The following is a 23,991-nucleotide window of genomic DNA, read 5'->3' on the forward strand; positions in this document are numbered from 1 at the left end:
AATTTAAAAAAAAAAACTATGTTTTAGCACAAATACTGTAATTTGACAGAAATACTATCATTCGGCAGAAATACTAGGTTTCAGCAGAAATACTCTGGTTTAGCACAAATATTATAACATAGCAGTAATACAATTATATAGCAGAAATGCTATATTTAGAAAGAAAAATATAATATAGTAGAAATACTATGATTTAGCAGAAATACTGTAATCAGCACATATACTGTAACATGACAGAAATTCCTCCACTTAGTAGTAATACTATAAAATAAAACAAATGTTATGATTTGGCACAAAACCATAATTTGGCAAAATACTATGATTTAGCAGAAATACTATGATTGAGCAGAAGTACTAAGATGTAGTAAAAGTACTTTTGATTTAACAGAAATACAATTATGGAGGAGTAATACTTTAAAATGGGAGAAATATTGATACACACACACACATACACAGAGCCTAAAAGGAACATTATTTGTGCCATGGAGTGTTAAGAAGAATCTGAGGTCCATATTAGAAAAGCTGCTAAAATCATAAAAGGTTGCAGAATTGTAATAAATGATGAATATGAATTAGTGGTCTGTGATAGTGTATTAATTTGTAGGAAAAAAACATGTTGCCCAAGGTGTAATTGAACCCACGACCTTTGGGTTGCAGACCTGTGTCATTACCAACTGCGCCACTGGGAAAGAGAGCGAGGACCTGGAAAACAGGGTGATGAGCAGTCAGAATCAGATTGCGGTGAGAGCGAAAAACGCTGTTTTTGCAGTTACAAAACGTCGTGTAACTCAAAAACTAGGTGGACTAGAAGCATAATTCTTGTACTGGGTGAATCAGCGGACTTTGGTGTACTTTGACTGTGATTTGCATTGCTCTTTGTACATCTGTCGCTGAGATATGACGAGAGAAGAAAGGGCAGACCTCAGATATGATTGGCTGGCTGGGAAGCCGTGCAGGCCCTGATATGTATTTTATATGTATCAGTCCTCACAGAGGATTAGCTGCCTGGGGACCTGGCAGAAATATATAGAAATAGTATGATTAAGCATAAATACTACATTTTTTAGAAAAACTATATTAAGCACAAATCCTATAAAAGCAGAAATACTATAAAGCAATATAAAAAAAATCCTATAAAAAGCAGTAAAACTGTACTATGATTTGCAGAAAAACCCTACTACTAAATTTGGCAGAAATAGCAGAAACACTATATTTAGCACAAATCTTATGAAATAGCAGAAATAGTATGATTTAGCAGAAATGCTGTATTTAGCACAAATACTGAAAAGCAGCAGAAATGCTATGACTCAACACAATAGTAATAACTTAAATAGAAAAATTGGAAAAGCAAAATGGACAGCTGAAAGAATCCTGAACATGCTAAGGGTCCCTCAAATGTAATTGTTAAATGAAAAAATCAGCAAAAAAAGTATAACAGTGACACAATCACAAATATGGACACATATGGAAACACACATGAACAGAGAGACACACACAGGATCAAATTCAGTCAACCAGTCTAAATATATTGAATTTAAATCATATAATAAGATGCTCCCATAAAAACTCTCTCTCGCCTCCCTTTCTCTCTCTCTGTCACACACACACACACACACACACACACACACACATATATAGGAGAGACAAGCAAGTTTCTAGGTCAGTCAAGCAGCCTGGGAGCTGCTAAATTTGAATCCACCAATCAGAGAGGCTGTGTACTTTTTCCCGCCAAAACAGGTGCAGCCGTTTTACACACTCAGCACAGAGAGAGACAGGATTTCTGCAGTGTATTTCTCATAGGAGGATTCCTCTCAAACAAATGGCCATAATTTCCTAACCGTAGGGGCTAGAACGGTCATTCTTACACCGTTTTGTTCAGAAGAGATGGGGAATCTTCAAGTGTTAAGAATTTATCATTAAAATATGAATTATTAAAGATATTTGACTTGTAATGCACCATAACTGAGTAGAGGCGAAGCAAAACTGCCTTGACTTGCCCTCAAACAAAGCTTTGTAACTCAAAATCTATTTGAGTATCGATATCATTCTTTCACCGTAAGAGACAGCAGGCTTTGGTGAACAGTCATGGAAATTTTCAGGTCTCTGTGGAAATCCAAAAAAAAGATATGACAAGAGAAAAAGTTGTTCATTTCAGAGTTTGAAATCTGAAGAAATCTGAGCGAGGGACGAATTTCCTACCCTCAAACAAGTCTAACTCATTTCAGAACGGTAATAGGTGAGAATAAAATTCTTGAATTGTGAGCATCAGGAGTGTCTGAAGATATACGGGACAAGCCTCATGTTTTAACTTCGCTTCGTTAAGGAGATATGACGATTCGAATATGCCTCTCATTACAGAAATCAAGCGATGATTTTGAACAAACTCTCCATTGACTTTCTATGGAGAGTTTTCAGACTTTGTGTTGGTCTGAGGAGATTTGCCAAAATTCTATAAATCTCACAACAATGATGGTGACATTTTCGGAAAGCCAGCAAAAATACCTACGTTTTGATGTATAATTTGTGGAAGTTGAGTGCAAATTGAGCAAGTAGCAAGAAGTTGTTCGGACATGAAGAGAAGACTGCGAAACCTACAGTGGCTCACTTAGAACCAACTGCATAGCAACCATAACAACGCATGTATTTTGTGAAAAATCACAAAGATGAAACTCAAAACTTGAAGAGGGATAAGATGAAAACGGTAACAGATATGAAAAAGCTGAATCATTAATGAATAGCCCAATAATTTGTGAACATTTTAAAGTTTGAATGGTTGTTCTACGTGAAAGTAGGAAAAAGTAGTTAAGTTTCAAAAACAAGCAAGTTTTAGCAGAATTATGGAAGTTTCCCATTCATTTCAATGGGACAAATTAAAGGAAAAAAGCTTAATATTTTAAAAGTATAATAGCAAAAAATACCAAAAGTCATTGCCGGAATTAGCAAAAATAGCAGAATAGTTTAAAATTTGAACGGTGAAAATCGGTTGAAAATTGTGAAAGTAGATCCACGCAAAAACGTGCGGAAGCAACTTGAAGAATAATAAAGAATAAAGAGAAACAGGAACTCAATAGTGTGGATGCTTAAAGCATCCACACAATAAAAATAGAATAAAGTAGAATAATAAAGAATAAAGAGAAACAGGAACTCAATAGTGTGGATGCCTAAAGCATCCACACAATAATAATAAAGTAGAATAATAAAGAATAAAGAGAAACAGGAACTCAATAGTGTGTGGATGCCTAAAGCATCCACACAACTAGAAAAATTTGCATTTCTGCGAAAATGCAGTGTGGATGCTTTAAAGCTGAAGCTTTCTGCTGAAACTAGCTGAAAAAGCTGAAAAGTTGCAGAAATTGTAAAACTTTGCAGAAGCAAAGGAACTTTGCTAAATGTAGTAACTTAGCAGAACTGCAATATCTTAGAGGAAACATAATACTTGGCAGAAATACAATAGCATAGCAGAACTTAGCAGAAATATTGTAACTTACCAGAAACACGATAACTTCTCAAAAATACAAGAATTTCGGAGAAATAGTATAAGATAACAGAAAGAATATATTTAGCCAAACATTCTTAAACATTACAGAAATACTATGATTTAGAAAAACAGTACAACATAGCAGAAATGCTGTGATTTACCAGAGACACTGTAATATACTATGAATATTGTAATTTTATATAAATACTATGTTTTAGCAAAAATACTCCAGTTTAGCACAAATATTATAATATAGCAGAAACACTATTCTATAGCAGAAATGCTATATTTAGAAAAAAAATATAATATAGTAGAAATACTATGATTTAGCTGAAATCCTACAATATAGCTTAATAACAATGATTTAGAACAGATAATATGATTGAGCAGAATAGTAATAACTTAAGTGAAAATATTGGAAAGGTAAAATGATAAGCTGAATAAAAAGAAACATGGTTAAGTTCGCTCAAAACTAATTTTTGTTCACCTGTGAAAAAATAAAATAAAAATTCATTTAGAAAAAAAAAAGAAAAGCCAACAGATACACAAAATCAAATATGGATACACAAATCACCAAATACACAGAAAATCAAATATGGATACACAAATGTACAGTGAGAGACACACACAAACAGGGTCTATGCCAGTCAACCAGTCTGAATATATTATATTTTTATCCACCAATGAGATGCTGCCCTAAAAAGGTCTTTGTGTGTCTTTCTTTCTCTCTCTCTCTCTCTCTCTCTCTCTCTCTCTCTCTCTCTCTCACACACACACACACACACACACACACACACACACACACACACACACACACACACACACACACACACAGCAGCAGCAGCAGCAGCAAGTGAACAGGGGCTGTTAACAGCATGTTTCTAGGTCAGTCAAACAGCTGTGAGCTTCTCAATTTGAATCCACCAATCAGAGAGGTTGTGTGCTTTTTCCCACCAAAACTGGTGCACCAAGTGCAGGCTTTTACACATGCAGCACAGAGAGAGACAGGATTTTGCAGTCTATTTCTCATAGTGAGGACTCCCCTCAAACAAACAGCCATAAATACCTAACCGTAGGGGCTAAAACAGTCATTCTGAGACCGTTTTGTTCAGAAGACATGGGGAATCTTGAAATGTTGACCATTTAAAATACAAATATGAAATATTAGAGATATATGACATAGATGATTGGTGGGCTTAGAAGCAATGAAGGTCCCAATATGCAAATTTAAATGTGCCAGGACCCAGATATGATTGGCTGGCTGGGAAGCCATGAAGGTCCCAATATGCAAATTTGAATGTGCCAGGACTCAGATATGATTGGCTGGCTGGGAAGCCATGAATGCCCCAATATGCAAATTTGAATGTGCCAGGCCTCAGATATGATTGGCTGGCTGGGAAGCCGTCCAGGTCCTGATAGGTAAATTTGAATATTACACTCCTTACAGAGGACTGACTCCTGGGGACCTGGCAGAAATACATAGAAATACAATGATTACCCAGAAATACTGCATTTAGTAGAAATACTATGTTTTAGCACAAATACTATAAAATGGCAGAGATACTATAATTAAGCAGAAATATTAAATTAAGTACAAATCCTATAAAATAGCAGAAATAGTATGATTTAGCAGAAATGCTGTATTTAGCACAAATACTGAAAAGCAGCACAAATGCTATGACTTAGCACAATAGTAATAACTTAAATAGAAAAATTGGAAAAGCAGAATGGACAGCTGAAAAAGTCCCACAAGCACAGAGAGACACACACAGGATCAAATTCAGTCAACCAGTCTAAATATATTGAATTTAAATCATACAATAAGATGCTCCCATAAAACTCTCTCTCGCCTCTCTCTCTCTCTCTCTGTCTCACACACACACACACACACACACACACACACACACACAGGAGAGAAAATCAAGTTTCTAGGTCAGTCAAGCAGCCTGGGAGCTGCTAAATTTGAATCCACCAATCAGAGAGGCTGTGTACTTTTTCCCGCCAAAACTGGTGCACTAAGTGCAGGCCTTTACACATGCAGCACAGAGAGAGACAGGATTTTTGCAGTCTATTTCTCATAGTGAGAATTCCCCTCAAACAAACAGCCATAAATTTCTAACCGTAGGGGCTAAAACAGTCATTCTTAGACCATTTTATTCAGAAGACATAGGGGAATCTTGAAATGCTGACCATTTAAAATAAAAATATGAAATATTAGAGATATATGACATAGATGATTGGTGGGCTTAGAAGCCATGAAGGTCCCAATATGCAAATTTGAATGTGCCAGGACTCAGATATGATTGGCTGGCTGGGAAGCCATGAAGGTCCCAATATGCAAATTTGAATGTGCCAGGACTCAGATATGATTGGCTGGCTGAGAAGCCGTCCAGGTCCTGATATGTAAATTTGAATATTAGGACTGACTCCCCAGGGGACCTGGCAGAAATATATAGAAATACAATGATTACCCAGAAATACTGCATTTAGTAGAAATACTATGTTTTAGCACAAATACTATAAAATGGCAGAAATACTATAATTAAGCAGAAATATTATATTAAGTACAAATCCTATAAAATAGCAGAAATAGTATGATTTAGCACAAATGCTGTATTTAGCACAAATCTTATAAAATAGCAGAAATAGTATGATTTAGCAGAAATGCTGTATTTAGCACAAATACTGAAAAGCAGCACAAATGCTATGACTTAGCACAATAGTAATAACTTAAATAGAAAAATTGGAAAAGCAAAATGGACAGCTGCAAAAGTCCCACAAGCACAGAGAGACACACACAGGATCAAATTCAGTCAACCAGTCTAAATATATTGAATTTAAATCATACAATAAGATGCTCCCATAAAACTCTCTCTCGCCCTCTCTCTCTCTCTCTCTCTCTCACACACACACACACACACACACACACACACACACACACAGGGAGAGAAAATCAAGTTTCTAGGTCAGTCAAGCAGCCTGGGAGCTGCTAAATTTGAATCCACCAATCAGAGAGGCTGTGTACTTTTTCCCGCCAAAACAGGTGCAGCCGTTTTTACACACACAGAGCACAGAGACAGGATTTCTGCAGTGAATTTCTCATAGTGAGGATTCCTCTCAAACAAATGGCCATAATTTCCTAACCGTAGGGGCTAGAACAGTCATTCTTACACCGCTTTTGTTCAGAAGAGATGGGGAATCTGACAGTGTTGACAATTTATCATTACAATATGAATTATTGAAGATATTTGACTTCTAATGCACCATAACTGAGTAGAGCAAAGCAAAACTGCCTTGACTGCCCTCAAACAACGCTTTCTAACTCTAAATCTATTTGGAGTATCAATATCATTCTTTCACCGTAAGAGACAGCAGGCTTTGGTGAACAATCATGGAAATTTTCAGGTCTCTGTGGAAATCCATTAAAAGATATGACGAGAGGAAAAAGTGGTTCATTTCAGAGTTTGAAATCTGAAGAAATCTGAGCGAAGGACGAATTTCCTACCCTCAAACAAGTCTAACTCATTTCAGAACGGTAATAGGTGAGAAAAAAATTCTTGAATTGTGAGCGTCAGGAGTGTCTGAAGATATACGGGGACAAGCCTCATGTTTTAACTTCGCTTCGTTAAGGAGATATGACGATTCGAAAATGCCTCTCATTACAGAAATCACGCGGTGATTTTGAACAAACTCTCCATTGACTTTCTATGGAGAGTTTTCAGAGTTTGTGTTGGTCTGAGGAGATTTGCCAAAATTCTATAAATCTCACAACCATGATGGTGACATTTTCTGAAAGCCAGCAAAAATACCTACGTTTTGATGTATAATTTGTGGAAGTTGAGTGAAAATTGAGCAAGTAGCAAGAAGTTGTTCGGACATGAAGAGAAAATTGCCAAAGGTACAGTGGCTCACTTAGAACCAACTGCATAGCAACCATAACAACGCATGTATTTTGTGAAAAATCACAATTTTGCAACTCAAAACTTAAAGAGGGATAAGATGAAAATGGTAACAGATATGAAAAAGCTGAATCATTAATGCATAGCCCAATAATTTGTGAACATTTTAAAGTTTGAATGGTTGTTCTAGGCGAAAGTATGAGAAAGTAGTTAAGTTTCAAAAACAAGCAAGTTTTAGCAGAATTGTGGAAGTTTTCCATTCATTTCAATGGGACAAATTAAAGGAAAAAAACTTAATATTTTAAGAAGTATAACAGCAGAAAATACCAAAAATCATTGCCGGAAAGAGCAAAAATAGCAGAATAGTTTAAAATTTGAACGGTGAAAATAGCACAAAAATTGTGGAAGTAGTTCTACGGCGAAAAACGTACGGAAGCAACTTGAAGAATAATAATAATAATAAAGAATAAAGAGAAACAGGAACTCAATAGTGTGGATGCCTCCAGCATCCACACAATAATAATAAAGAATAAAGAGAAACAGGAACTCAATAGTGTGGATGCTTAAAGCATCCACACAATAATAATAAAGAATAAAGAGAAACAGGAACTCAATAGTGTGGATGCTTAAAGCATCCACACAATAAAGTAGAATAAAGTAGAATAATAAAGAATAAAGAGAAACAGGAACTCAATAGTGTGGATGCCTAAAGCATCCACACAACTAGAAAAATTTGCATTTCCTGCGAAAATGCAGTGTGGATGCTGGAACGCTGAAGTTGTCAGCTGAAAATGACTGAAAAAAGATGAAAAGCTGCAAAAATTGTATGGCAGTAAAGAAACTGAAAAATTCTGCTGAAAACAGGTGAAGAAGCAGAATCTTTTGCTGAAAAGAGTTGAAAAGGCAAAGATTCTGCTTAAAAGGGGTAAGAAGGTTCAAATTTGTACTGAAGAGGTGAAACAGTTTCTTCTGAAATGAGCAGAAGATACTGAGATTTGTACTGATAAGAGATGAAAGGCTGAAAATTGTGCTTAAAATAGGTGAATCAGCAGAATTTCTACTGAAAAGGGGAAAGTTGTAGAACGTTGCACTGAAAACAGGTGAATCAGTAGAATTTCTGCTAAAAAGAGATTTCTGCTAAAACAACCGAAAAAGCTGGTATTTGTGCTGAAAAGGGATGAAAAAACTCACAATTCTGCTGAAACGGGATGAAGAAGAGGTGTTGGGGTCTTGAGAAGAGTTAAATAAGTTGAACTGATATGGTTGGGTACAAATACTATGATTTGGCAATAATACTGCGTTTTAGCACAACTACTGAGATTTGATTGAAATACTATGATTTAGAATTAGTATTATGACTTTGTGCAAATACAATGTTTTGGCACAAATACTATGATTTGGTTGGAATGCTATGATTTGAAACAAATACTATGATTTGGCAGAAATACTATTATTTAGTAGAAATACTATGATTTACCAGAAATACTATGTTTCTCCAAAAATACTATGATTTTGCAGAAATACTATGCCTTAGTAGTAATACTTTAACATAAGAGATATATGATGATTTTGCAGACATTCTGGTTTTACACAAATACTATAACGTGGCAGAAATACTATGTTTTAGCACAAATATTATGATTTGCTATAAATACTACGATTTGGCACATATACTTCATTCAGCAGATATACTATAACAAAACAGAAAGTCTACGACTTAGTAATAATACTATAACATAACAGATATACTATGATTTTCCAGACAGTCTATTTTTTCCACAAATAGCACAATATGGCAGAAATACTATGATTGGGCAGAAATACTATGTTTCAGTACAAATACCATGATTTGGCATTAATACTGCGTTTTAGCACACCTGCTGAGATTTGATTGAAATACTATGATTTGGTAGAAATACTATGCCTTAGTAGTAATACTATAACATAACAGATATACTGTGATTTAGCAGACATAGTATGTTTTTGCACATATACTACGATTTGGCAAGAAATACTATGTTTGGGCACAAATACTGTGATTTGCTATAAATACTATGATTTGGCACATATACTATAATCAGCAGATATACTATGACATAACAGAAATTCTACGACTTAGTAGTAATACTATAACATAACAGATATACTGTGATTCTGCAGACATAGTATGTTTTTATGTTTTTGCACAAATACTACGATTTTGCTCAAATACTATGAAATTGCAGTAATACTATGATTTTGAAGGAATAATATGATGTGGTAGAAATACTATGCCTTAGTAGTAATACTATAACATAACAGATATACTGTGATTCTGCAGACATAGTATGTTTTTGCACAAATACTACGATTTTGCTCAAATACTATGAAACTGCAGTAATACTATCATGTTGAAGGAATACTATGATTTGGTAGAAATGCTATGTCTTAGTAGTAATACTATAACAAAACAGATATACTGATTCTGCAGACACAGTATGTTTTTGCACAAATACTAAGATTTTGCTCAATCACTATGAAATTGCAGTAATACTATGATTTTGAAGGAATACTATGATGTGGTAGAAATACTATGCCTTAGTAGTAATACTATAACATAACAGATATACTGTGATTCTGCAGACATAGTATGTTTTTGCACAAATACTGCGACTTCTGCCATGGAGCGTTAACAAGAATCTGAGGTCCATATTAGAAAAGCTCAGAAAATCATAAAACTTTGCAGAATTGTAATAAATTAGCAATATAAATTACAGGTCTGTATATAAATTTGTAGTGAAAAAAAAAAGTTGAACAAAGTGGGATTTAACCCACGACCTTTGAGCTGCAGACCCCCGTCATTACCAATTACGCCACCTGGAACGGGGGCTGGCGGCTGGAAAAAAAGATTGATGAACAGTCAGAAATAGATAGCGGTGAGAGGCTTAAATCGCCGTTTTTTGTAGTTACAAAACGTCATGTAACTCAAAAACTAGGTGGGATAGAAGCACAAGTCTTGTACTGGGCGAATCAGCCGACTTTGGTGAACTTTGTGATTTTCATTGCTCTTTGTACCTCCGTCGCGGAGATATGACGAGAGGAGAAATTTTCATTTTCAGAGTTTGAAAACTGAGAGGAGGGAGGACAGATTTCCAACCCTCAAACAAACGTAATTTATGGCTCAACAGTAAGATGACAGTAAAAACTGCTCACACCATGAGTGTCAGCAGTGCCTGAAGATAAATTGGCAGCACGCAGATAAATCTTACAAAGAAGCTCTGAGTGAGAGATTGAGCTTGTATTTACACCCTAAGCTGGTAGGGGGCGTTCTTTATTAAACACTTGCTTGTGCTACAATGTGCTTCAAGGGTCAATAACAGCATAAAAGAACTCACTTATGGTACTGCATTGTTCCTATAAACCAATAACTGTCAGTGACTTTGTACCGTAGTATAAACACAACATTCAAGACAACAGTTAAAAAGTAACGTAACCATAAACAATGAAACAAGAACATCTAAAAGCAGCACATGTCCCAAGGCATGATGGGAGAGAACTAGCTGTTCCCCAACACGCCACATTATTTCTGAATTATGATTTGGCAGAAACACTGGGACTTGGTATAAGTAGTATGATTTACATGAAATACTTTGACTTAGCAGAAATTCTATAATCTAGCAAAAACCACTTCAGCATGGCAGAAATTCTATGATTGAGCAGAATTACTAGGATTTAGCACAAACACTATGATTTGGCTCAAAAACCTTTATTTTGCAGTTATATTGTGATTTGGCAGAAATACTATGCTTTGGAACAAATACCAAGATTTGGCAGAAATACTATGAGCAGTAATAATATAACATAGCAGAAATACTGTTATTTTGTGGAAATACTATGCTTTGGCACAAATACCATGATTTGGCCAAAATACTATGATTTAGCAGAAATACTATGATTGAGCAGAAGTACTAAGATGTAGTAGAAGTACTTTGATTTAACAGAAATACTATTATGGAGTAGTAATACTTTAACATGGGAGAAATATTGATACAGACACACAAACATACACATACACAGAGCACAAAGGGATCAGTGGCTGTGAAGAGTCTGTGCTTGGTATATCTAGGTCAGTTAAATTAGCTGCACCTGCTGTAATCAGCACTTACACACAGACACAGAGAGAGTATAAGTTTTCTGCAGTGTATTTCTCTCATTGAGGATTCCCCTCGAACAAATGGCCATAATTTCCTAACCGTAGGGGCTAGAACACTCATTCTTACACTGTTTTGTTCAGAAGAGATGGGGAATCTGCAGGTCTTCTTAATTCAGAGATAAAATCTAAATTATTGAAGATATATGACTTGTAATACACTGTAACTGAGTAGAGGCAAAGCAAAACTGCCTTGACTTGCCCTCAAACAACGCTTTGTAACTCTAAATCAATATGGAGCATCAAAATCATTCTTTCACTGTAAGAAACAGCAGGCTTTGGTGAACAGTCATGGGAATTTTCAGGTCTCTGTGGAAATCCATCAAAAAGATATGACGAGAGAAAAAGTGCCTCATTTCCAGAGTTTGAAATCTGAAGAAATCTGAGCCAGGGACAAATTTCCTATCCTCAAAGAAGTGTAATTCATGGCCAAACTATAATAGGTGAGGAAAGAATTCTTGAATTGTGAGCATCAGGGATGTCTGAATATATATTGGCACAAGCCTCATGTCTCAACTTTGTTTCGTTAAGGAGATATGACGATTTGAAAATGCCTCTCATTAGAGAAATCCAGCGCTGATTTTGAACAAACTCTCCATTGACTTTCTATGGAGAGTTTTCAGACTTTGTGTTGCTCTGATGAGATTTGCAAGAAATCTGTAAATCCCACAACAATGATAGTGACATTTTCTGAAAGCCAGCAAAAATACCTACGTTTTGATGTATAATGTGTGGGGATTGAGTGGAAGTTAAACGAGTAGCAAGAAGTTGTTTAGACATGAAGAGAAAATTCAGAAAGGACCAGCCCTCACTCTGACTTAATTGCATAGCAACCATAGCAACGCATGTATTTTGTGAAAAATCACAATGTTGCAACTGAAAACTTAAAGAGATAAGATTAAAACGGTAGAAGATCTGAAAAAGCTGAATCAGACAGGAATAGCCCAATAATCTGAGAACATTTTAAAGTTTGAATGGAGTTTCTAGGTGAAAGTATGAGGAAGTAGATAAGTTTCAAAAACAAGGAAGTTTTAGCAGAATTGTGGAAGTTTTCCATTCATTTCAATGGGACAAATTAAAGGAAAAAAGTGTAATATTTTAAAAAGTATAACAGTAATAAACACCAAAAGATATAGCCAGCATTAGCAGAAAGAGCAGAACAGTTTAGAGTTTGAACGGAGAAAATCGGCTGAAAACTGTGGGAGTAGATCCACGGCGAAAAATGTACGGAAGCGACAGGAATAATAAAGAATAAAGAGAAACAGGAACTCAATAGTGTGGAAGCCCTTGAGGGCATCCACACAATAAAGAGAAACAGGAACTCAATAGTGTGGATGCCTCCAGCATCCACACAATAAAGAATAAAGAGAAACAGGAACTCAATAGTGTGGATGCTTAAAGCATCCACACAATAATAATAAAGAATAAAGAGAAACAGGAACTCAATAGTGTGGATGCCTCCAGCATCCACAGAGAGGGATAATAGACCCCTTCTGTCAAAATATTCATGAGCTTTTTGAGTGTTAGGTTCTATGAATTATTCATGAGCTCAGGAAGTAATTAAATTATGATAATAATTAAATTATGATAATAATTAAAATATGATATTCATAAAAATTATGATTTTCATAAAAATATGATATTCATCCAAAATATGCTAGTTCATTGCTTTTCTTCCCCCTAAAATAAGAACTAATTGCTTATTTTAGAAAAGTTTTTATATCAAATAGCATTCTTTTATTTTTTAATCCATTAAAAACTTTTCCTTTTTCCCCTAAAGAAACGCCATCTGGTGGTGGGTCAGCGCATGACAGCGCATGAGTGCACGGGCGCGCACGACGCGCCTGTGTGTCTAGGCGCGCTCGTGCGCGCCGCCTGACTCGGGACCGTGCTTCTGCGGGGGGCTCCGTGTTTATGGGTGAAAATGTGTTAAACCAGTATAAATGTGCTTAGTTAAACTTGTGCTTTTGTAACGTTCAGTATGGCCAGACATACAGGGTGCATGCCTTGTGGGAAAAGTTTATTTCAATTTATATGCATTTGTTTAATCCGAACAAAGAAATTTAAAATCAAAGTCCGAGTCGCAAAAAACTCTCATGATCATAATCGCACTGCTGACTCCCAGCGACTTACAGCAAAAAAAACAAAACAAAAAAAACCTCCTGAAAAACAAAACAAAACAAAAACCCTCCGCGTTTTTCTCCAAAACCCCTAGAAATAAACTGTAGGCACCCTCCTATCCCCAATCCTGAAACCAAATCCTTAGTCTTTTTTCTCAAAAAACAGCCCTATCACTAGCTCCGTGTCTAAGTTCTTACTCGCGATCCTTAGGCACATAACCGCCAATCCTCCTGAAAAAAAAAAAAAAAAAAAAAACCTCCGCGGTTTCTCTCCAAAAATACGCAAAACAAAAACCCTAGAAATAACCTGTAGGGAACCCCGTATACCCAAAACCTTATATTCGATAACAGGGCAAATCCTGAAACCAAATCCTTAGTCTTTTTTTTCTCAAATCCCGCTCAGAGTCTAAGTTCTCCCTTCGCTCCGAGCCGCACCGGCCCGCAACCAGAGCAGTCTCTTTTTCCTTCTTGTTCGTTCCCCGGCTCATCCCCGAATGCTGCTTACCTCGTTTGAAAGATTGCGCCCGAGACCAACTCCGCCTCCCAGGTGCCCCGCTGCCAATCACATTACAAAAGGGGCGGCTCCATTCGCACCCCGCTCACCCAATCGCGCTCATCTTGGATTTTCACGATCCCCCCGCTCAGGTTAAGACTTGCAACGGTGTCTCACAAGCCATCTGACTTCCGACGCGTGGACAACTACCTCCACTCAGACTGAATCCACAAATAATACCCCGGTCTCCAGACCACTTCAACAGCTGCCTCCACTCAGAGCGAATCCACAATATTACCCCGGTCTCCAGACGACTTCGACAATTGGCGGCACTTTTACCTGGGTGCATATCAATCGGTAAGTGTTACTCTTGCTTTCCTTTTTTTTAAACCATTTTCTCTCAATAAGCTTTTCAAAGCCATCCAGAAAATAGGTAGTCTAACACCTGTAATACACTTTAAAAAATATATATATATAAGCTCCCAGTTTATCACTCAGAGCTTGAGTACACTAGCAGCGATCATGTCCTCCTCAGGTACCTCTTTTTTTTTTTCTTACTCTTGTTCATATAATGCTTATATTTTACTCTATTTCCTGTTTGTTTAAATACTTATTATTTCTTTTTAGACTCTGAAATAAGCCTGCTTGATTCTTCTCTTTTGGATCATCTCGATCAAATCGGTAGGTCTGCTTCATTCTTCTTATCCCTCTTAACAGTTAATTGTACAAGAAAAACAAAAACACTAACCCTCTTTTTAACTTATCAAACTTTTTCAGACATATCGGAATTGGATAACTATGTTTTTTCGAGTTCACCTAGTTCTTCGCCCAGTTCTTCACCACCACCGGTTTTAGAGCGAGCTACAGGCAAGAACATCCGTCTCTCGACCCGCGAGAGACAGGCTTTGCTTTCTGCAAGGGCTTGCCCAGCTTCATCCACCTCTGCCGGCGCTTCAGCTCCCCAGCGTGCCTCGGGGAAAAACCTGAATCTAACCGCCCGGGAGAGGGAACAACTGTTCGCGACACACGCTCCCAGTCCCGGCTTCGGAGCTTCAGCTCCCCAGCATGCCTCGGGGAAAAACCTGAATCTAACCGCCCGGGAGAGGGAACAACTGTTCGCGGCACACGCTCCCAGTCCCGGCTTCGGAGCTTCAGCTCCCCAGCGTGCCTCGGGGAAAAACCTGAATCTAACCGCCCGGGAGAGGGAACAACTGTTCGCGGCACACGCTCCCAGTCCCGGCTTCGGAGCTTCTCCTCCTGCATCGGGGCCAAGACATCCACAGCCCCTGCCTCGGAGATCCAATCTAGGTCAGTCACTCTCGCTTTTTCTCTCATTTTATAAAAACTATCTCCTTTTCTATTAAACATCACTAACTAATTTCTATCTTACCCCTCAATTTCTTAGGGCATCTCAGAAGGAGGCGTAGGAGGACCATTAGGCCACTCAGGACAAGGCAAACACGCAGACAGCGAAACCAGCTCGCCTCCATCGCTCTTCGAGCTGTATCACTGTTCGCTGAATTAGTACAACTCATCTTATAATAAGGTTTTATTTTATTTTATTGTTTTTATTTTTTATTTTTCTATTTCTTTAAAAAAAAAAAAAAAAATATATATATATATATATATATTCTTTGTTAAACAATAAAAAACAATGGACAACCAGGAACAAGATATTCCAGACCCCTTTCTTGCATTAGAAATAGAGTTAGCCGGTTAAATGAAAACGCGCGTCATTCACAGAATACACCTCCATGAGAATCATGAACACCCTGAGGTGATCAATAATAATAACGATCCTCTAGAACTGATTGATTTAGCTCTTGCACAACTAGCCCGTGGTGAAAGTGCCCACCAAAATAACACTGAGAATTTAGGAGTCGAGCATGTTGAGGCTCATTCTCAGCAAAACCTTGCCTCTTCTGACCCTTTAAGCCGCTCTTAATAGCGCTTTAGAAGCCTTAGCACAAATACAGCACGAGGTTCAAATACCTCCAGAATTATTGAGTCAAATAAATAGGTTAAATCAAAATATTTTTAATGATAGCCAGCATTCACTCAGTTCTACACCACGCGGTGAGTCTGTTAACCACAGTCCACCCCACCGTTGTTAAACGGTTTCAATGAGTCTAATCAACAACAATCGTCTGAGATTGTCTCTGTTAACCCCATGAATAATGCGCCCGATCACCCTTTCAACAAGGGGTAATCCAGAGCAGGGTGTTCCAACAATTCATCACAGCCGCATATAATTGTCAGAAATAAATTTAATAACGTTCAAATTAGAGAAATTTTGAATTTCCCTCCTCCAAACGATATACCTGATTACGCCCGATATTATCAAGGTATAATGGCCGGGGCCCGTGAAATTTCAGACAGGATTTTCTCACATGCACGTCCAGGTGATCTTATACAATTAGAGTTGATAGGGCCTCAGTTGCAGAATAATGTTTCAGTCATTTTAAGGGACAATTGTGATTTAAGTGAATTTGAAAATCTGTTCCTGAGAACCGTTCAGTCAAATTGGTCCGTTATGTGTGAAGGCTCGCTCGAGCTTGTAGCTCAGATCGTTAGACCCCATCCGGTAGTGGAAAAAGGATGCTTAAACACATACTTCACAATGAAATTGTCAGAAAGAAAAGGCGCTTTTATATATTGTTCATAACCCCGCAAATAAGTTATGTTTTGCTATAAGCCTTGCCCACCTTCTGCACCCTGATTTTAACGATCAACAAGCAGAGGTTTTCGGTAGAGAAATTCAGCAAAAAGCTGGTCTAAATGATCAAACGCCTGTCGGCTTTAATCAGATTATTACATTTGAAAGGTTACTCGGATGTAAAATTATAGTATTTTACCGCAACGAAAACGATCGCAGCCTTTGTAAATTTCAAACTAGTACACCCAATACAGAAAAAACCCTTTGTTTATTTTTATTTGAGAATCATTACTATGCTATCAAAAATCTAAAAGGGTTTATGGGTACATCCTATCTCTGTAATCATTGTTATATCGGGTACAACCATGTGTTATCACACTTCTGTCCTGCTCGCTGTTCAGTCTGTATGCAATCTGACTGTAGCCAATATTCCATCTCTCCTATTGTGTGTCATGATTGTAATCGCACCTGTCGGTCTCCCTATTGTTTCAAGAGCCATAAAAAACTCGTTGACAGGCGTGAAAGATCCGCCAGCAACTGTCAGCTCTATAAAAAATGTGTCAAGTGTTCCAGACTTTATTATTTAGCAGTAAACGAAAAACCTCACAAATGTCAAAACAGGAAATGCCCAATCTGTCGCCAGGAAATCTCCACTGATCAGCAAACGCATCAGTGCTACATGCAGGTTTTAGAACGCGAGACAAAACACAACAACAAGTTGATTTTTTACGATTTTGAAACGTTTGTAAATGAAACCGGTGAGCACACTCCCTTTCTGGTTTGTACGAGAACTTTAGACGGTAAATCCTGGAACTGTGTTGGTGAGGACTGTGCAGAAAAGTTTCTCGCTCATTTTAGACGTCCACTCTTTAAGGGCTGTATTTTTATCGCCCATAATGCAAAAGGTTTTGACGGGTACCTTATTTTATCCCGAATGGCTAAACAAGGCTTAAAACCACATTTAATTATGCAAGGATCCAAACTCATCAGCTTTACAGACCCAGACTATAATCAACGATACATGGATTCAAGCTGTTTTCTCCCTATGCCCCTGTCAGGTATCCCAAAAGCAATGGGATTTTCAGACAGCGTAAAGGGTTTCTTTCCTCACTCTTTCAGTTCCAGAGAAACTCTAAAATATGTAGGCCCCTACCCTCCACCCTCAGCTTACAGCATAGAGAGAATGACAACAAAAGGCAGGGATGATTTTTACAAATGGTATGATTCAGTCAGCTCCGGTACCTTCAATTTCATGAAAGAGGCCCTGTCATACTGCGAAAACGATGTTGAGATTCTAGCTGAGGGCTGCAAATTGTTTAGAAACGGGTTTATTGAAGAAACAGGAGTAGACCCTTTCACCCGCAACACGCTTGCAAGTGCCTGCCTGAAAACTTTTTTAACAAACTTCATGCCAGCCAATTCTTTAGCAATACCATGTCCCTTAAATTACCGTAATCAGGTCAAATCATTTTCCTCTGCCTCAATTCAATGGCTAGAATATCTCTCGTACACGCAAGGTGTTTTTATCAGACATGCGCTAAATCAAGGAGAAAAAAAGCTGGGTAGTTATTTTTTAGATGGATATGCCCTAATTGATAATAAACCATATGTCTGGGAATTTTTGGGTTGTTACTTTCATGGGTGTGTTAAGTGTTTTTCAAATCAGGCCGACATTAATCCCTTGTTAGACCTAACTTTTGCAGAGCTAAACACCCGCACTGAAGAAAAACTGGTTAAATTGAGAACTGAACATAACGTGTGTCTTGTTACAATCTGGGAGCATGAGTGGACCGAATTGAAACGTACTGATGTGAGTGTAATCAACTTCCTCAAACATTACGAACCGCCAGAACCTTTGAACCCCCGCCATGCCCTCTTTGGAGGGCGTACAAGCCCTGCACAGCTGCGCTGCAGTGCAGGCCCTGGGGAGAGAATCGGTTATGTGGATGTTACCTCGCTGTATCCGTTTGTAAATAGCACCTGTAGTTACCCCTTAGGACATCCTCAAATAATCTTTCGAAATTTTCAGCACCCTAAAAACTACTTTGGGTTTATCAAAGCGGTTGTATACCCACCCAGAGCACTCTATTTTCCAGTTTTACCCTATAAAACTAAGTCAGGAAAGCTTCTCTTTACCCTCTGCCGCACCTGTGCCGAAATGAACAACCAACAGGGGCGTGTAACCATAGCAACGAGGAGAGAGCCCTCAAAGGGTTTGGACCACTGTAGAATTTAATCTTGCATTAGAAAAGGGGTATCAAATAAGTAGAATCACCGAGGTGTGGCACTTTGAGAAACAGAGTAACACAATATTCACAGACTATGTACATCATTTCCTGCGCAAAAAACAAGAAGCTTCAGGCTACCCATCAGATGTTGTAACTGAGGAGGATAAACAGCTTTACATTAAAGACTACCAGGCTAAGCAAGGCATCACTTTAGACCCTGAAAACATAAAACTAAACCCAGCTAAAAGACAAATGGCCAAACTGTGTTTAAACTCTTTTTGGGGAAAATTTGGCCAGAGAAATAATCTCACACAGAGCAAACTGGTGAGTGACCCCGAGGAATTCTTTAATCTGATGTTTTCTCCAAAATACAAAGTGACCTATTTCTCTTTTGTCAGTGACGATGTAGCGCTTATTCAATGGTGTTATGGCGATCTATGTACCCCATTGCCAAACTCCACAGATAACATCTTCATTGCGGCCTTCACTACTTCATATGGGCGTATGAAACTCTACAGTTATTTGGATCAGTTGCAGGAGAGAGCAATTTACTACGATACTGACAGTGTTGTTTATCTCACCAAACAAAATCAATCTGAACTAGAATTAGGTAGATATTTGGGTGACCTCACCAATGAACTAGAGCAGGATGATTTCATTACAGAGTTTGTTGCAGCTGGACCCAAAAGCTATGGCTATATGACCAAAAAAGGTAAAGTTGTCTTGAAAGCAAAAGGGATCACACAAACACACGATGTCTGCGAAAGGGTCAACTTTGAATCTGTGAAAAACCTGGTTGACAATTACATTGATAACAGTGAAGGAGGGTCTACACTTGAGGCACCACAGCACACTATCCTTCGTAATAAAGCTGGGTTTGCACTGAAAAATTCATCATTCCCCAAAAAATTCCGGGTTGTTTATGACAAGCGTAGATTGCTGCCAGGAGGTCTGACTTTGCCCTTTGGTTATTGATTATTCTTTTGTTTTTTGTTTTTTTTTGTTTTTTTGTTTGTTTGTTTGTTTGTTTTTTTTAAAAATGTTTCAACCTGCTTTAATCGAGTTTGATCCCAGACTTCATGTGCCATTTTCCTGTATGGTTGTTGGGCCAAGTGGTTCGGGAAAGACATTTTTTGTGAAATCTGTATTGGAAAACTGTGTACATGTTTTGAACAAGCTTATTGACAATGTTGTGTGGGTTTATACATCCTTTCAGCCTCTGTATTCTGAGCTTCAAGAGAAAAATAAAAGCATTAAATTCATTGAAGGTCTCCCTGAATCTTTTGAAGATGAGAGCTTGTTTCCCTCACACCAAAGTCATCTCATTGTACTGGATGATGTTATTTTTCAAGCAGCTAATCATCCAGAAGTAGTTAAGATTTTCACGCAATACAGGCATCATAAAGATATGAGCGTAATGTTTTTGACACAAAATGTGTTTTTACAAGGCAAACACAGCAGGACGATCAGTCTGAACAGTACTTATATGGTGTTATTTAAAAACCCTCGTGATAAATTACAAGTTAATACACTAGCTAGACAAATATGCCCAGGACGTGTGCATTTCTTTTTGGAGAGTTTTGAAGAAGCCACGAGAGAGCCACACGGATATTTATTGATAGATTTAACCCCCACCTGTCCAGAGCAACTAAGACTGAGAACAGGGATACTACCCTCAGAACAGCTGTGTGTTTTCTTACCGAAGAAAAAATAACAGAAACAATGTCTGTAAGATTGAGAAGAAACTTTGCTTTGCTGAAAACACTAACCAGAAGCTCGCCTAAAATTCGTAAGGTTATTTTACAAGAATGCCCACCTGATTTAATTCAGGCTATTTGTGAGATTTGTATGAATCTCTTAAAAGGAAATATTCCAATCACACAATGCCAGCATCATAAGCTGAAACGATATAAGGAGAAGATCAGACAAATGGCATGCCGAAAGGCTGGAGTTAGGAAGAAGAAAAAATTATTGAATCAAAAAGGAGGTTTTCTTTTACCGCTCCTCACAACAGTTTTACCCATGGTAGCTGATTTAGCTATAGGCGCGATCCGTAAATAACAATGCAGAAAATGTATTTGATCTCACCTGAGCAGATCAAACGCTTACAGGAAACACACGCAAATGCTTATCGACCAACCATCAGAGACAAGGCTGCAGATGAGCTCGACAGTGAAATGAGACGTGTATTGGAAACTCAGGGTCTAACCTCCGATGAGAAGATAAAAAAGTATAACATGCTTTTACAAAAGTACCTTGTACTTGAAAGACAAAAATCAGATGAAAGCAGAGAAATAACACTAAGACTCCCTGGGGAGCGTGAAGTAGTGGAGACTGAGAGATCACATGATTACCAACAAGAAGAGGCAAGCCAAGAGGGGGAGCAGACGGGTAGTGTGAATAAAGTTTTACATGATGTTTTAAACCACATAAACCCTCGCTCAAAGAGAAACACTGAATATCTAATGCATAGAATATTAGCATCAAAAGGGCACGGAGGATGGACTGAGGACGGGGAATTGATGCATAGACAGAAGCCAATACCAGGAAGTCATATGCTCGATTTGATGAAATTTTTATCGAGCTCTCGGGCAAGTGTAAAACCAACAGGCTGGAGTTCGCTTGCACGAACTTTGGCGGATCTAAAAATACCCCTATCCACTATTACAAACTTATCGGCTAGAAGGGAAATAGCAGCAATAAAAGAGTCGAGAGAAACAGGAGAATACCACAGATCCTCTGATGAAGATGTTATTGTGAAGAAAAAGAAGAAAAGAAAGAGAATTGCCTTATCACCCACATGGTTAAGTTTCTGATGTAATCCAAACCATAAATAAAAGATTGTGTTTTTTAAAAGTTAATTTTCTCTCATGTTGTTATTTAACAATAAGCACATTACACCACTTTTTTCACAGAAACATTCTCAGTGTTATTGAAATTATTTCGAGCACAAATGACAATCGTTAAAAGCTTTCAAAGAACATGAAGTTTGATTAAAATTGCCAGCTTTACATATTAATACACATCTGATAAATCGTTTTACAAAACATGACACCATGCTATCATTTTTGTTTTGATTAGAGCTATATAAAGAAACTACCTCATCATAACTCTTTCCACGCGATTTCTGAGCCAAGAAAATATATACAGTGCTGTCCACATACCGTGGATAGTGTTGCTTGTAGCTGTCTTTGATGGAAAGATACTGCTTTAGCATGCTTTTTCAGAAACGTTATAATGCTTTTAGGATAAAAAGCAATCTGGGGAAAACCAAATGAGTCAAAAAGTTGGCCCCTCCGTTTTCCTCTAATGATATTGCAAGCCAATGAGTTCCAGGTTTATCCCGTGGATCTGTATTTATAATAAAATATGCAGGTTTTTTTAAATGAACGTTTGAGTAATGATAATAACTCATCTTCTGCATATACTCCAAAGAAACGGTCCCCAACTAGCAATCTCATTATACTCTCCAATTGGTGGTTGTTCATAATTCAATACAAAATGTGTGGAGCCTCTCAGTAATAATCGACCAAAACTTGTCTTTTGGAGTTGATCTCGAGAATGGAATCATAACATGCATAAACGATCAGTGTAGTTGTATGAGGCAGTGGTACTCTGAAGCGCATTTCTAGTCTCAAATTTCCATTTATCACAGGTGATAAGGCCTGACTGTCATCTGATGGATTCAAATTGAAAACAAACAGTGTATATCCTTGTTCAAACTCCTGTCTGTCAATGCATAAGGAGAGATCCTTTAGGTTTCTTCCGGTAGCGGTGTACAGGCTGTAAAACTCTCTTACGGAGTGATTCTCAGCAAAATTGGGTTGAAACGCTTTGGCTGGAATCTGCTTACTCTCATGACATAAAGCCAGGAACTCCAGATCGTTATGTTGAAAGTTGAAAGGGCATAAATCATAACGGCCTGTAAATGCTTGATGATCGACCATTCCGATGACTAAATAACGGGGGAGTGAACCCAGAAACAGATTCTCATGATGTGATATCCGCGAATTCTCAGGTATTGAAAATGTTTTTACGTTAATCCGGGAGATGGGATAAAGTGCATTGGCTTGCATGAGAGCGGGCGTGGCCTACACGTACAGCTGGGGACACAGTAACTTTCCGCACATACAATGAAGCTCCTAGAATATTCAGGTGGTAATTAGCATTCTGAGGCGCCATAAGGCTGAAAGCATCGTTGGCTCTCATGAGCTTAACCCTCAGATCCACATTATTGAGCAATAATCGTTCGCAGAAAAAAATATCAGAATGTAACGGTCCCATGACGTGGAACTCTCGCGACCGCTGACTGTAAGCTGCCCGCCGAACTAATCCCCTGTTAGGCCCGTTGGTTACAATATGCGAGTCGTGTGAGCCCGCAGTATCTTTGTAAAACAACCCAGCGCTAAACTGAGTCTTCAAACTTTCTTCTGAGTAATTTAAATATGTTTCTATTATAGCCCTGTAGGGGTGGGTTGAGCTGGCTTGTGAAATCAGTCTGTCGCCCAATGTGACGTCACATTGCGAGAAAAATGGTATTTATAGGGTAATTCATAATTGCAACATTAGCATCTGGATCAATATCAGACCCATCCGCGTTTGTTATCTTCAATCTTAAACTCAGCAATGTGTCATTTAAATCCAGGTAATGCAGCCCGTTTCCAGGCACGTAAAATTCCACAGGTCCCCGATCAGTCAGCGCTGTTACTGGTAATATTTCTGAATAACATTTGTCCTCGATTGAAAATTGGGTCAGGGGGGCTGTGAACAGATCCAGTTCACTCAAGGTGCATTCGCTTGATCGCTCGTGGAGTAAAGACATTGTTGCTTGTTTCTTAGTTTTTAGAAAATATCCTGCTTCGACCTACGTGTTGCCCGTTTGGTGGTTTTAGCGCTCTGTTTCTTTTTGACAGTTTTCCGCCGCTTTT

The sequence above is a fragment of the Oreochromis aureus genome, linkage group 1, assembly GCF_013358895.1.
Source record: "Oreochromis aureus strain Israel breed Guangdong linkage group 1, ZZ_aureus, whole genome shotgun sequence".
Classification (NCBI taxonomy): Eukaryota; Metazoa; Chordata; class Actinopteri; order Cichliformes; family Cichlidae; genus Oreochromis; species Oreochromis aureus.